The sequence below is a fragment of the Etheostoma spectabile genome, chromosome 21 (genome assembly GCF_008692095.1).
Source record: "Etheostoma spectabile isolate EspeVRDwgs_2016 chromosome 21, UIUC_Espe_1.0, whole genome shotgun sequence".
NCBI lineage: Eukaryota > Metazoa > Chordata > Actinopteri > Perciformes > Percidae > Etheostoma > Etheostoma spectabile.
The window spans coordinates 17,931,591-17,943,466 of NC_045753.1; the positions used below are offsets into that span (position 1 = coordinate 17,931,591).

Genomic DNA, 11,876 nt, shown 5'->3' on the forward strand with positions numbered 1-11,876 from the left:
TGTCGTAAAGAATGTTAAAAGTCATTGTATAAAAAGTTGAAAAAAGGCCAGAATGTCAATTTTTTTTTTATTTAAAAGTCATAGTATAATTTGTCAAATGTCATTGTATAGTGTTATGAAATAGTAATTTATGGTATGTCGAAAGTCTTTAAGAAGTCATAGTGTGATGTCAAAAAGTTTAAAAAAAATAATAAGAGTATAGTATGTCAGGGGGAAAAACATTCCATGAGATCCTATAATATGAAATAGTTTTATGCCTTAAGATTTTTTCCTGGCTGCATCTCGCACCAAAAAGTGAAGCGTTAAAATGTTTTGGTATAGGCACCTCTCTTTTTGTCTAATACACGTGCAGTTATTTCAGATGTCAGACGTTTTTCTACAAACAGTTTAATTCATGTGACTTTCAAGGACAAATAAAAGGTGCTTGCTGTTTTGAAAATATTTTTGAAATAAATCTATAAAAAACAAACATCATACAACACAGAAATCCACAAAAAATAGCCTTTGCAATATTTTCTTGTCGTTTAAGAGACTGTCCAATGTGGTATAGAAAGTTTTAAACCATGATGATGTATGGAAAAAGTCTCTCGTTGCTTGTTTTTTAAGGTGTTGGGTCGATCCCTGAGAGAATAGAAGCATTTGTCCTCATTACAACTCCTCATGCCTCCCAGCTTCCCTTTCCTTGTCCCATCACCTTCAGTTGAGCTCTCGCCGTGATCACCCGTCTTTGTTGCGGTCCTGGTTGTGGACATGTCGGTAATAACGTGCTCCATGATTTGTCCGGGCTTTATGCGACTTTGCCCTCCGCCACCTGCAGCTTGATGAACTCCCAAACTAAATGCGTCAGGATAAAGAGCTCATTGATCATTTTATGGCATCTATACAATAGTTTGTGACATGACATAACATTCTATAACATTTTTAAATGTTGACTGAGTGATTTATTTTTTATGATATATCTTATGAACTTCCCCTGTCCTACTATACTTCTCTCTTTTATTATACACTCCAGGGGTTCTCATGGTTTTGTATATCAGAGTGCCAATTTAAGGTTGTCAGGGAGGACTCTTAGAATGTGAATATTTATCATATTTGAGATTTTATCGAGGTTCTTTCTTCTTTGCATCGAAATCTATGTTAGTTTTTTGGTTAAATTGTTAATTAAAATTTTTGGTGTTTCACAAGTTCTTGTGAATGAATTAATAAAATGTTTTGTGGTTGGTGGTTGATTTTGTGAAAAAGTTTTGTATGATATCGTGAACAAACGTACCTCGCTGGGGCACCTTGGATCTTGTGTTCTGTGAAATCCAGGGCTGCAAAAAGGTCTGCAGGGCTATCCTCCAGCCACACAAACAGGTAACCAGGCGGAACATCCCCTTCTCAAAGCTCACCAGTTCATGTCAAGACCAACCAGCACTGCCTGGCACACCAGTAGCTGACGAATAGAAAGCAAAAAAACACCGTTAACTGCTTTACCTCTTGTATTTTAGTAAATTTAAACTGAAAGCACAGGACTTAAAGAGGCTTTCAAGGGGTTTGGAACTAAAATTATTATAAATTAAAACTAACTGTTATTGGAGTATTGTAAATCTTACCTCCTTTTTCTCCGTGGCCGAGGTGAGGTGGCACCGTTCACCACCCTCTCTCTCCCACACACATGCCTCGCAAGCCTTCATCCGCCCATCGATCCTGTCCGAGCCCACACTGCATCCTGAAGGCTCTCATAGTCGTGTCTGAGGAGAAGGTTGATTGGACATAATAAAGTAATTACTGAAGTGATTATGTAATATCATCTTGAAGACATGGGAGTCTGGATGACTCACGAGGAAAAGAGCGGGCGTGCCGTCCACCAGGGTGCAGTTGTAGTGGTACGGACGGGTCGTTCACCGCGGTGGTCCGTTACACGCCTCGGGTTTGTGGATGATCTGGATTTTCACCGTGTCGTTGGGGTTGTGAAGTCGATGACCAGAATGTCAAAGACCAGCACAAGCAGAAGGGGGAATGACGTCACCTGGACAGACCATATCAATTATTTAATCTGTAGTAACTCAGTTTTTACATAATATACAACATTTTGAAGAAAAGAAACAACCTATATATATAATTTATTATTCACAATGTGATTTGGGATTGAGATTTGAGATTTGAGAATTGGGGGTGGCAGTAGCTCTTCTGTAGGGAGTTGGGTTGGGAACCGGAGGTCACCGGTTCAAATCCTATATGGCCAAAGTATGGCAGTGGATTGGTAGCTGGGGAGTGCCTGTTTACTTCCTGGGCACCGCCAAGTGTTATTGAGCAAGGCACCAAACCCCCAACTGCTCGGGGTGCCTTTCTATGGGCAGCCCCCTCCCTCTGACATCTCTCCATTTAGTGATGTGGAGGAACTCAGCATGTGTGTGTAATAACCGCAGAGTGAAAACACTGTAATTCCCCTTGCGGGATTAATAAGTATACACTATTATAATATATAATGAAATTATACAAACATATTCTGTTCATATTGAGATGCACCTAAAGTATGACCATGAAAGTATGGCGACTCATTGTGTTATGTCATCATCTTTTCCTGACATTACATAGTTTAGTGTGATTAACAGGCTATTGCAAGGCTTGATCGTTGTCATTTAATCTCTAAATTAATTATTCAATATTTCTTATAAAGTCAAGACAAATGTGGAAAAACGTCATCACAATATTACCAGAGCCAAAGTCAAATCAATTTTGTATATTATATCAAATCCATTACTTTTTCCTGCTTTTAAGGGTTATTTTTCCAGAACCTTAGCACTGTGTCAATGTAATCAATTTAATTATTTGGACAGACCACGTACTGCAAGCTGCAATAAAGCTACAGTCACTCACCTGCTCCTTCCTCTCCTATGCCAGGTGTGGAGGGATGATGACCCTGCGCTTCTCCCAATGCAGACTCCCCAGCAGGGCCTGTCCTGCCTGCAATCACGTACCCCATCCCGATGTAGGTGTTGTATGTGCTGTTCCTCTGGTAGCTGTTGGTAGTAACAAGAATAGCTTCATTTAAAAAAAATAATGTGGCTTTCATTAGAATTATACTTAAAGGTCCCACGACATGGTTTGTCTTTAGATGCCTATATAGGTCTTAGTGGTCCCCTAAAACTGTAACTGAAGACTCTTTTTAAAATTAAGCCTTGGTGCAGAATTGCAGCCACTAAACCAGTCCCACAACGAGGTTTCCTTAATCGAGAGAACACTACAAATGGCTGTAATATAACTGGCAACTGAGTACAGCTTGATGTCAGTGTGACCTGGGCTCACCTGGTGTCAAAGGTGACTCCGTTCAGGAAGGTACCATTGGTTGGTACCGGACGTAATCCCCAACCACAGACTTGCGTGTGCACGACCCGGCACCACCTGGTTCTCGATGGTGAGGTTATCCTTTGGGTTATGAATGCAGCCAAGAGGACGTCAAACACCGGGTCGCCTGGGAGGGAATCTCTGTACTGGTGAGCAGAGGGTTGAGAGTTTCAAACTTCAACTAACCGACATCTTAGCAACATCAACATGAAAGACATGTATTATTTATTTACCTTAGAAAGGATACTTACAGTTCAGTTATTACTTTATTTTTAAAACGAGTGAGGACTGACCTCCACAAAGATTGAGAGGTGTAACTAAAACTACTGTGGATGTACAGTATGTAACCACGCTAGACCTCGGACCATCTCAGTACTTTGCCGAGCTCAGGGGGAAAGCAAAGGATGCTTAGAGTTACACACACCAACAAATTAGAATCACAGCTAAATATGGAAATTTAGTTTATTTAAAAAAAATAAAAAAAACAGATGCTAAAGTAACTAAACTGACTAAATACGGATACATAGATATTTCAATGTATTTATATGTTATGCGTTTTGTCTACTGTCACTTTTTAGTAAGTAAGATTTGACACCCTCTAAAGGCATTGCTCTATAGCGCTACTAGTGGAATAAAAAAATTCCACAGGGCAGCTTTAATTGCTATGGCGTAAAATGATGTTCTATGATATGCATTTTATTGATAAGATGTATTTGGGGGTTTGCCTGTTGATTCCTTGCAATGTTATTTATTCTCTGACCTCTAATTCCCTGGTGTTTGGAGAAGCAGTGTCGGTTGCCAAGCAGGAACACAAATCCACCCTCGCCTCTCTTTAGCCCTTTTAGGTAACCATTATTTCTGCTTACCTATCTTCTCTCTCCGTAGGCTTTGAAGGGCGGGATGACGATATTTCTGACTCTCCCACACACATGCCCAGCAGGCCTTCATCCGAACCTTAACCAGCCAACCCTCACCCACTAAGGAGTTGTGGGTCTGCTTCCTGTGAGCTACGTACAGTAGGGCTCATACAAGCGTAAAGTCAAAACACACAACATACCTGGATGACAGTAAACATAACAAAGCTGTCAATTGCTTCAAACAACAACCTCTTCGCTGACTTTTTATTTACTGTATTAGTATTTTTAGGGTTACAACTGCTCTCACTCTCTATATTGTTTCATTAAAAGGTCAAATTTTGTTAGAGCACTTTGGACGCCAACAGTCGTCCGGGCCAATAATTACCTGGAGTCGAAGACGGTGCCGTCGAGCAGAGTGCCGTTGAAATGGTAGCGCACAAAGTCAGTGCGCATCACCGAGCGTTGGCAGTCTTTGGGAGTGGTGATGGTTTTGGTGACAACCAGGTCGGCTTTGTTCCACAGATCAACAGATGGATTCAAATACCAGGGTGCATCTGGAGGAACCACGTCGCCTTAAACATGTTAGTTACTGTGTGTTATTACACAGCAAAGACATCAGTGTTAAGAACATTTTAGAAAAACACCACTATAATCCAAATCCACCTTAGTGAAAGCTTGGGAAATTACACCTAGTGGTTATTTCTGTAAATGACCACCCCAGTTGAAACATGATGTTGGGATATGGTTGTAATGCCGTAAAGATCACTCAAACATCTGGGTATAGCCATGCTGCTGGTACTTATTGTGCTATCCACATGGTAATAATTGAAATACGATATATCAATACAGTTTTAGCCATGCAGCAGCATGGCTCATAGCATGTTGGTCTGTGAATTTAGTGATTCCTGCTTTTCATCACAGCATGTCACTTTTTCCACTATTATGAATATCTCAACATCTACAGGATGGATTGACCCACAATTTGGATACAGGGATTCATGGTCCCCAGTGGACTTAGCCTACTGACTGGTGATACACTAGCGCCACCATGAGGTTAGGTTTGGTGATCACTTCGGATGCATCACCGGCCAACATTTTGCTAATACATTTTTTTATTATGATAACATGCTAAACTTAAATGGTGAACATGGAACATTACATTACAACACTGTGCCTAAAGTACAGCCTTAGCCCATCGACAGTGTTTGTATAATTACTTCTCACCGCCAGGGGAGGGGGTGGGGATGAACAAGTAACTGCCACATAGACAACATAGAGCCTTCGGGGGCCCTGAAGTTCAGGGGCCCCCTGAAACTTAAATATCACTCCTGATTTCTGTAGAAAAACTGCTGTGCCCATCGAGTTAGTTCAAAACATCCTTTTAATGTTAAACGATTGTATTAAGCAGTATTCAATTTGCATTTACCTGCACCGGTGCTTCCATAGGCCGGTGGGCGGGACAGTGATTGTTCGCGCTCATTCACACACATGCCCTGCAGACCTTTATCAATGCCAGCGAAGCGGCCTCCCCGAGCAGGCCCACCTTCGCGTCTCCTCTCTGATGGCTGTGAGGGGAAATAAAACGTTACAACAGACCGAGGAAATGTCAGAAGTGGGTCAACTTTAAGAGGATGTAAGCTCTGGGGGTGGGGGGGGGGACGCAGGACTACGTTTGTAGAAGATGCGTGAGATAGACGTAGGCCTATATTAATAAAGTATTGCAAACTGATGACGTTACATGCATTAATCTTTTATTTACTTTTCTGAACCAACACAACCCTAACTGCATCGAGTTTTATGGCGTTCGCAGCACAATTCCCATTTTGAAAGCAAAGAAAACAAAAGTAAAATAAATCGTTTCGATTACAGATCAAATGCGTTTTAGTTTAGCCTACCTCGAATCAAAGGTTTTCCCTTGACAAATGTGGCGTTGTAGTGATAGCGAACATAATCATCTCCTCTTTCGCTTCTCTCGCACAGATTTTGGGATGAAGGCTCTGTCCACGAGTACATCTCCTAACACGGACTGGGATTACATTCCACGGAGACCACGTAGTGAAGGAAAATACAACGCAGCAGGCAAACATGTTTAAATTATAGAAGGATTCAAAACAACAAACAATAAAAGCCACAAAATAGATAAACGTAAGGCTAAGTTGTCTGCGCTCTTTTCGCAGAGGGCCGAGGCTGCATGTGGATCAGGGCAGCGGTGTCTGAATGCTGTAACGTGGACAATCTCCAGGCTGCAGTGAGGACTTTTTACCAGAGGGAGGAATGTCGGAGTTGGAAATGGGAAGCGCCTCCGTCGAGTTAACCACATACGCAGTACTACTTCCTTTGAAAAAATAAAATAAAACCCAATAAAGAATGAACAGAACTATTCAAAACGTCTTTTTTTGCAGTTTTAATTCAAATCATCTTTCTAATACATATATGTGTATGTAATCTTTTTTTTAACGCAGGCCTTTTTTGAGGTCGAAAATTATGACTGGATTGTTTTTTTTGTTCTTTATTTAAAAATTGCCCATTTTCACTTTTTTTTTGAAAACAAAGTCGCCGATCGTTATGGGAGTCTTGACTCTTCATCACTTTTGTAGATCACAAAGAGACCGCTCTCTGGATCAGCCTCTCGGAGCCGTAAGTGGCCCAAGATAGCCCCCAAAGTTTCAGCTTTTCCATTAATGCCGTGAAGATTTCTGAAATAGAAGAGCAAGTCGCGACGAAGAGTATTATAAAGTCCATTCTGCAGGGAATTTGCATCCTGTCAAGCTCCATGTCAAGAATAACCCAAACTATTGTGTGGGCAAACAAAGAATGCTAAAAGACAAAAATAAGCCTCTAATCCGTTACATTACACAGAACACAGTATATTTTAATAATAAAACCCGATAGAATCATTCCTAACGATGGGACTTAGGTTTATCTCATCTGATGTTTTAATAATTATATTTGTTGAAAGTGAACCGCATTCGTGAGCAATCACCAGAACAATAGGACAATGCCACAAGCGGTCCACTTTTACGCTCGCTTCTTGTGCCAAACATAGAACAGACAGTGTGTGTCAGCTGTAGAAACCTGAGGCAGTACCTCGGAAAGGCCTAATCCCGGAATTCCCCAGACACCCTAAGCACTTCAGCAGACCACCACACAGACACAGGAAACCAACAGGAGCAGACCGACGAAGCAGCTATGGCATTTCATCTTATCATGATTGCATTTGCGCTAAAGGAGACGCTTTGTTGACGTCGCTTTGTTTGACCTTAGTCTTTATGACAGCCGCGCAATATGAAAACTCAATTTCAGAAATTTCCCCAAAGAGGAGCTCATGCCCCTCGCCACTGCGTATGGATGGCTTTAGACAATGCGCAGCAGAAGTGGACGGAGTCGATCACGCATTTGGAATTGAGTTTGCGTTTGCACCGGCTTCTTAAAGAGAGTGTAAGATACTGCATGCTGCACTGCGATAGTAGCAAACGCGAAGAACCGTCCTTACAGAAAGCCGGGACCTCCACTTCTACTGGCACTTATGATGACAGCGTCCTGTCAGAAGAAGTGCAGAGCTCATTTCCCCGCGCTGCAGCTCCATCCTCCCGGCAGAGAGATCTTGGAGGATTTCAGCAGAAGATCTCCCTACAGACACCTGCACTTTGCATACGCCGGGTGAGACACACATGTCGTCCCTGAAAGATGTTCAACCTTAAAGGACGTTTTTAAACAAAATTGATTGAATCATTTGCAAGAATAAATTAACCCAATGTACATATAATTTACTGGCTCAGGGCGGTTATGATCACTTTGTCTTTTTCCAGTCCTCTATACTTAAAACTAGCAAAGGCAAAGTGCCCCAAATACCATAATACAGGTTTATTAGGTTTATTAGAATGAACTAACTTATAGTCTGGCTTTTATATTTCACAGTTAACTTCTAGTATCATACCCAGTTTAAGAGAAACAAAATCAGTGTTTTTCTTCAGTTGAATGACCTGCAGGGCTGTCCCATGTGCCTACACCTACCTCCAGAAGAACCCAGAAGACCAGGAGATGAGCCAGCTGATGGAGAAGTACAAGAGCCAGTACGACCTGAGTGGTTACCTCATGACCCGAGGAACAGCCATATGAGGTGCAGACACCTAGCCTCGGTCCTTCATTAAAAAAAACTGTTCTGTTGAGTATCAACAGCATAATGGAGTTACACAGTTTAACACTGACTAACAGCATTAAAAATCTTCCCATCTCAGCTTCTGAAGTGAAAAACTGGATCAATAATGTCCTTTCTAGGCCTCCTTCTGAGAGGAGTGAAACTCCATCAATTCAGGTGAATACAGCAGCAGTGTTGACACATGGAGGAAGCTCTGGGCTCTACCTCCAGGAGTGATCTCTGTCGCAGACTGTGAAGGGATCTGTCAACTTCCACCACACAGTGACTTCTATGCAGTCATAGCAGGTTAGTATGCTGTGAACGTATAAAAATGAATAGAAACCATTCTAGAGCAGAAGAGACGAAAAATGGATTTAAGATGAAACTTAACAATTGGAAGGAAATATTTTACTTTTCTAACCCACACTTCCTTTGTCTGTCAGCATTAGTTACTATTTAACACAAAAAGACATAACAAGCATATAAAATACAACAATTGTTATAGATTAACCAGTGGTTCCCTACCTTTTTGGCATTAGAGTCCTTACAAGAGTAAAGCATCTAGTTGGGTTCCCATTGTCTAGGTTTCAGTGTCAGTTGTTTTTCTTCTTTCCTCTCTAATAAAAACGTCTAACATTCCTCAGATTTGTCTTGTGATCCTTTGGAGGGACACGACCCTATTTGGCAACCCAGAACTAAACTATGTAGTAAATAAAACTAGCTTCACCTGATACATACTAAATATCAGTTACAGGGGCTATTTCTTTGGAAAAATTGTATTTTATTAGGTATGATTTAAAAACAGAACATTACTTTTTTTTTTTACTTAAGTAAAGGGTCTGAATACTTCCACCCTTCTCTGGTTTCATTGTATTACTAAATAATAGATAATCTCTGCTCTTCTTTTCACAGAGGTTTCGTTGACTATTACAATGTAAGCTGACGTGTGAAGAAAACTTGCTGCTAACATTGGGGGTTATTTTGTGGAGAAATTTGTGGCCACTGTTTACCACTACCTCCAGTATGCCTATTATAGTGTAAGTTTACAACTACTGCAAGTGAGCTTTCCATCACGCTCTTGAATGATAAACACTCATCTGAGTAATCCGCTGTTTTTCTGACCAGTAAACGATGGCCACAGTGCGTTCCCTGTGTCTACAGTCTACTTCCTTTTTGAACCCGAGACCAGTCATGAAGCAGAACCTGCTGTATTATAAACCCACAGTGAACAGTGGGGCCTTCAGCACAACCACTTCACACCACCAGGATGGTGAAGGAAATATCACGGTTCTAACTCAACCGCTCTATTTGTATTAAGCCAAGAGTTTTATTGAACAAAATAACTCTCAAAAACAGGAACTTATAATTTTTTAACCCCACCCAAAAAGCAGCTAAGTAACCACAGACAGTTTGCCTTCGCTTGCCATTTGTACTATAACAACACTGCACAGCAAGAACATAGCAAGATAAAAACTTAAACTGTTAAATTAGAGACAAATGGTAAGTTCACCTAACTGTTTCACGTACTAAATGAATAAACTGCTGTGCCTGCTGAAGGCCACTAATTAAACATTTGTTCTCTGCTACTTTGAAGCAGCAGCTGGGACAATCAGAATGTGAGTTGTTTCTCATACTCTTGTCTGTGTTTATGATGTGTCTCCGTTTAACAGGAAGCTCTCAAACATTCACCACACCGTCACTCAAAAGCAATGCTTCTATCGGCAAAGAATACTTAGAGTTGGATGACGAGGTAAGAGGAAAAATCATTACTTTTAAAAGTGCATGTAATTTCCCAAAATGAGGGGAAAAAACCTTGAATGACTTTAACTAGCGCTGCTATCTTTAGGCCAAGAAGACAAAAGGTTGTCAGCCAAATGTTGTAAAAAAAGCAAACTTAAAGAAAACTCTTTTACTCAGGATTTTTTTGGACAGAGGAAGCTGCACTTTTTGCCCGGAGTCTCCCGATGTCGAGTTTGAAGAAATGGGAGACTACGAGGAATCCTTCTACGCTGACGGGGCAGCCAAAGGGCAAAGGAGATGCGGGAGTCAGATATCTGAAGAGACCTGAGAGGGATTACAGCTGATGGAAAATGTCAGTGTGATCATTAGTCAGTCAGTCAGTCATTTTAGAGATTAAAATACCCACAAAAAGAAATGCTGTTTTTTTTAAGATTACGTTTTATGTGCTATCTGTCCTCACAGTTTGGATGATTATTCTCATTTGTATCTGTGTTTTTAAGAAATAAAAAAGTCTATAACTGTTTTCACACGTGCTCGAGGGTTTAACAAATCAACAAGTTCACAAATGAAAATTATATCAGTGGAGTAAAATACTGTCATTACCATACAGATGATGGAAACCTATATACACACACACACAAATAAAAGGTAGATTACTTGGCAATTCAAACAAAATTTTTCACAATTATAGAAGCATTGTATTTACTAAAATTTATCTTAAAAACTTTAATCCTGTGAGACTAACGATGTGACTTCCATGTGGGATGGGTGTGAATGGGAGGTGGAGGGTGGGGGTGTTGGCCTCGACCAATAGTGAAGTTTGTGATATGTTATAACTTCGCTAGACCAGTAACACATTTTTGACAATGAAATGCTGTTAATTTTAGTGGTCAACTGTGTGACATTACCGTAATTATTTTAGTGTTAATCAGGGTATATTTACATGTTAATGGAACTATTACAGTATTGTGAGTTTCTTGGAAAATGTTCATGAGCAATTTTAACAGCAGATGTACAAAACCTTTAGGCGCAACTTGTGTGTTCAGTTAACTGAACATGAAAAAAAATTAAAGAGTCTTGCCAGCACTGCAAGGCGGTACTGAGTCACAGCGATGTTGAGCTAAATGCTAATGCTAGGCTGGCAACAGCACAGCGTGGCAATCTAACAGGCTGAGGTTAAGCAGAGCTAAAAGATATAAACGCTATCCAGATGTAAACTGTTTCCACACAGCATCCTGCATAACTACCATTTTATTTATTTTTTTACTTGATTATAAACGACACACGTCCAATGGAACACACAGTCATGGTTATTCAGATATGTTTTAATATGTAATTTGAATATACAACAATAAGAGTATTTACATTATAAGCTATACTGTTACCTTCCAGTGAGACTAAACAATGTTGACTTCCATGTGTGAATGGGGCCAAAATCCTTTGATAAGTTCAACTGCAATGTGCGGTAAACACAGTTTGACCTGAGCTTTCAGCCAAGTCTGTCCTTGAGCATAGATTTATTCAGCATGTAACGGAATTAAGAACATTAAAGGATGCACATTGACATTTTAAAAAACATTGCTGTTTTAAGCATCTTCTTTGTCATTAGGAATGTCAAAGCTTTTTTTTCATGTTTTAGAGGCAGAGAAAATGTCGACGTATTCCCTAATGCTACTGCAGGTTCATTGGCATGAGTGAACGTGGGGTCTCTCTTTGCGGCACCTGTGCTATTGTGCAGTGCTTTTAATTATTTCGTGAAAACCAAGCTTCACAAGCAGTCTTTGTACATACGGTACTACCAATCACAGGAG

The 11,876-nt window shown here is 40.5% G+C and overlaps 2 pseudogenes; one reads left to right on the top strand and one right to left on the bottom strand.

The window, feature by feature from the left end:
• Window positions 1-530: 530 nt before the first annotated feature.
• LOC116671674 (peptidyl-prolyl cis-trans isomerase FKBP10-like) lies at window positions 531-6,274 on the bottom strand (annotated as a pseudogene).
• Window positions 6,275-6,752: 478 nt separating this feature from the next.
• LOC116671609 (endoplasmic reticulum protein SC65-like) lies at window positions 6,753-10,409 on the top strand (annotated as a pseudogene).
• The last annotated feature ends 1,467 nt before the right edge of the window (window positions 10,410-11,876 follow it).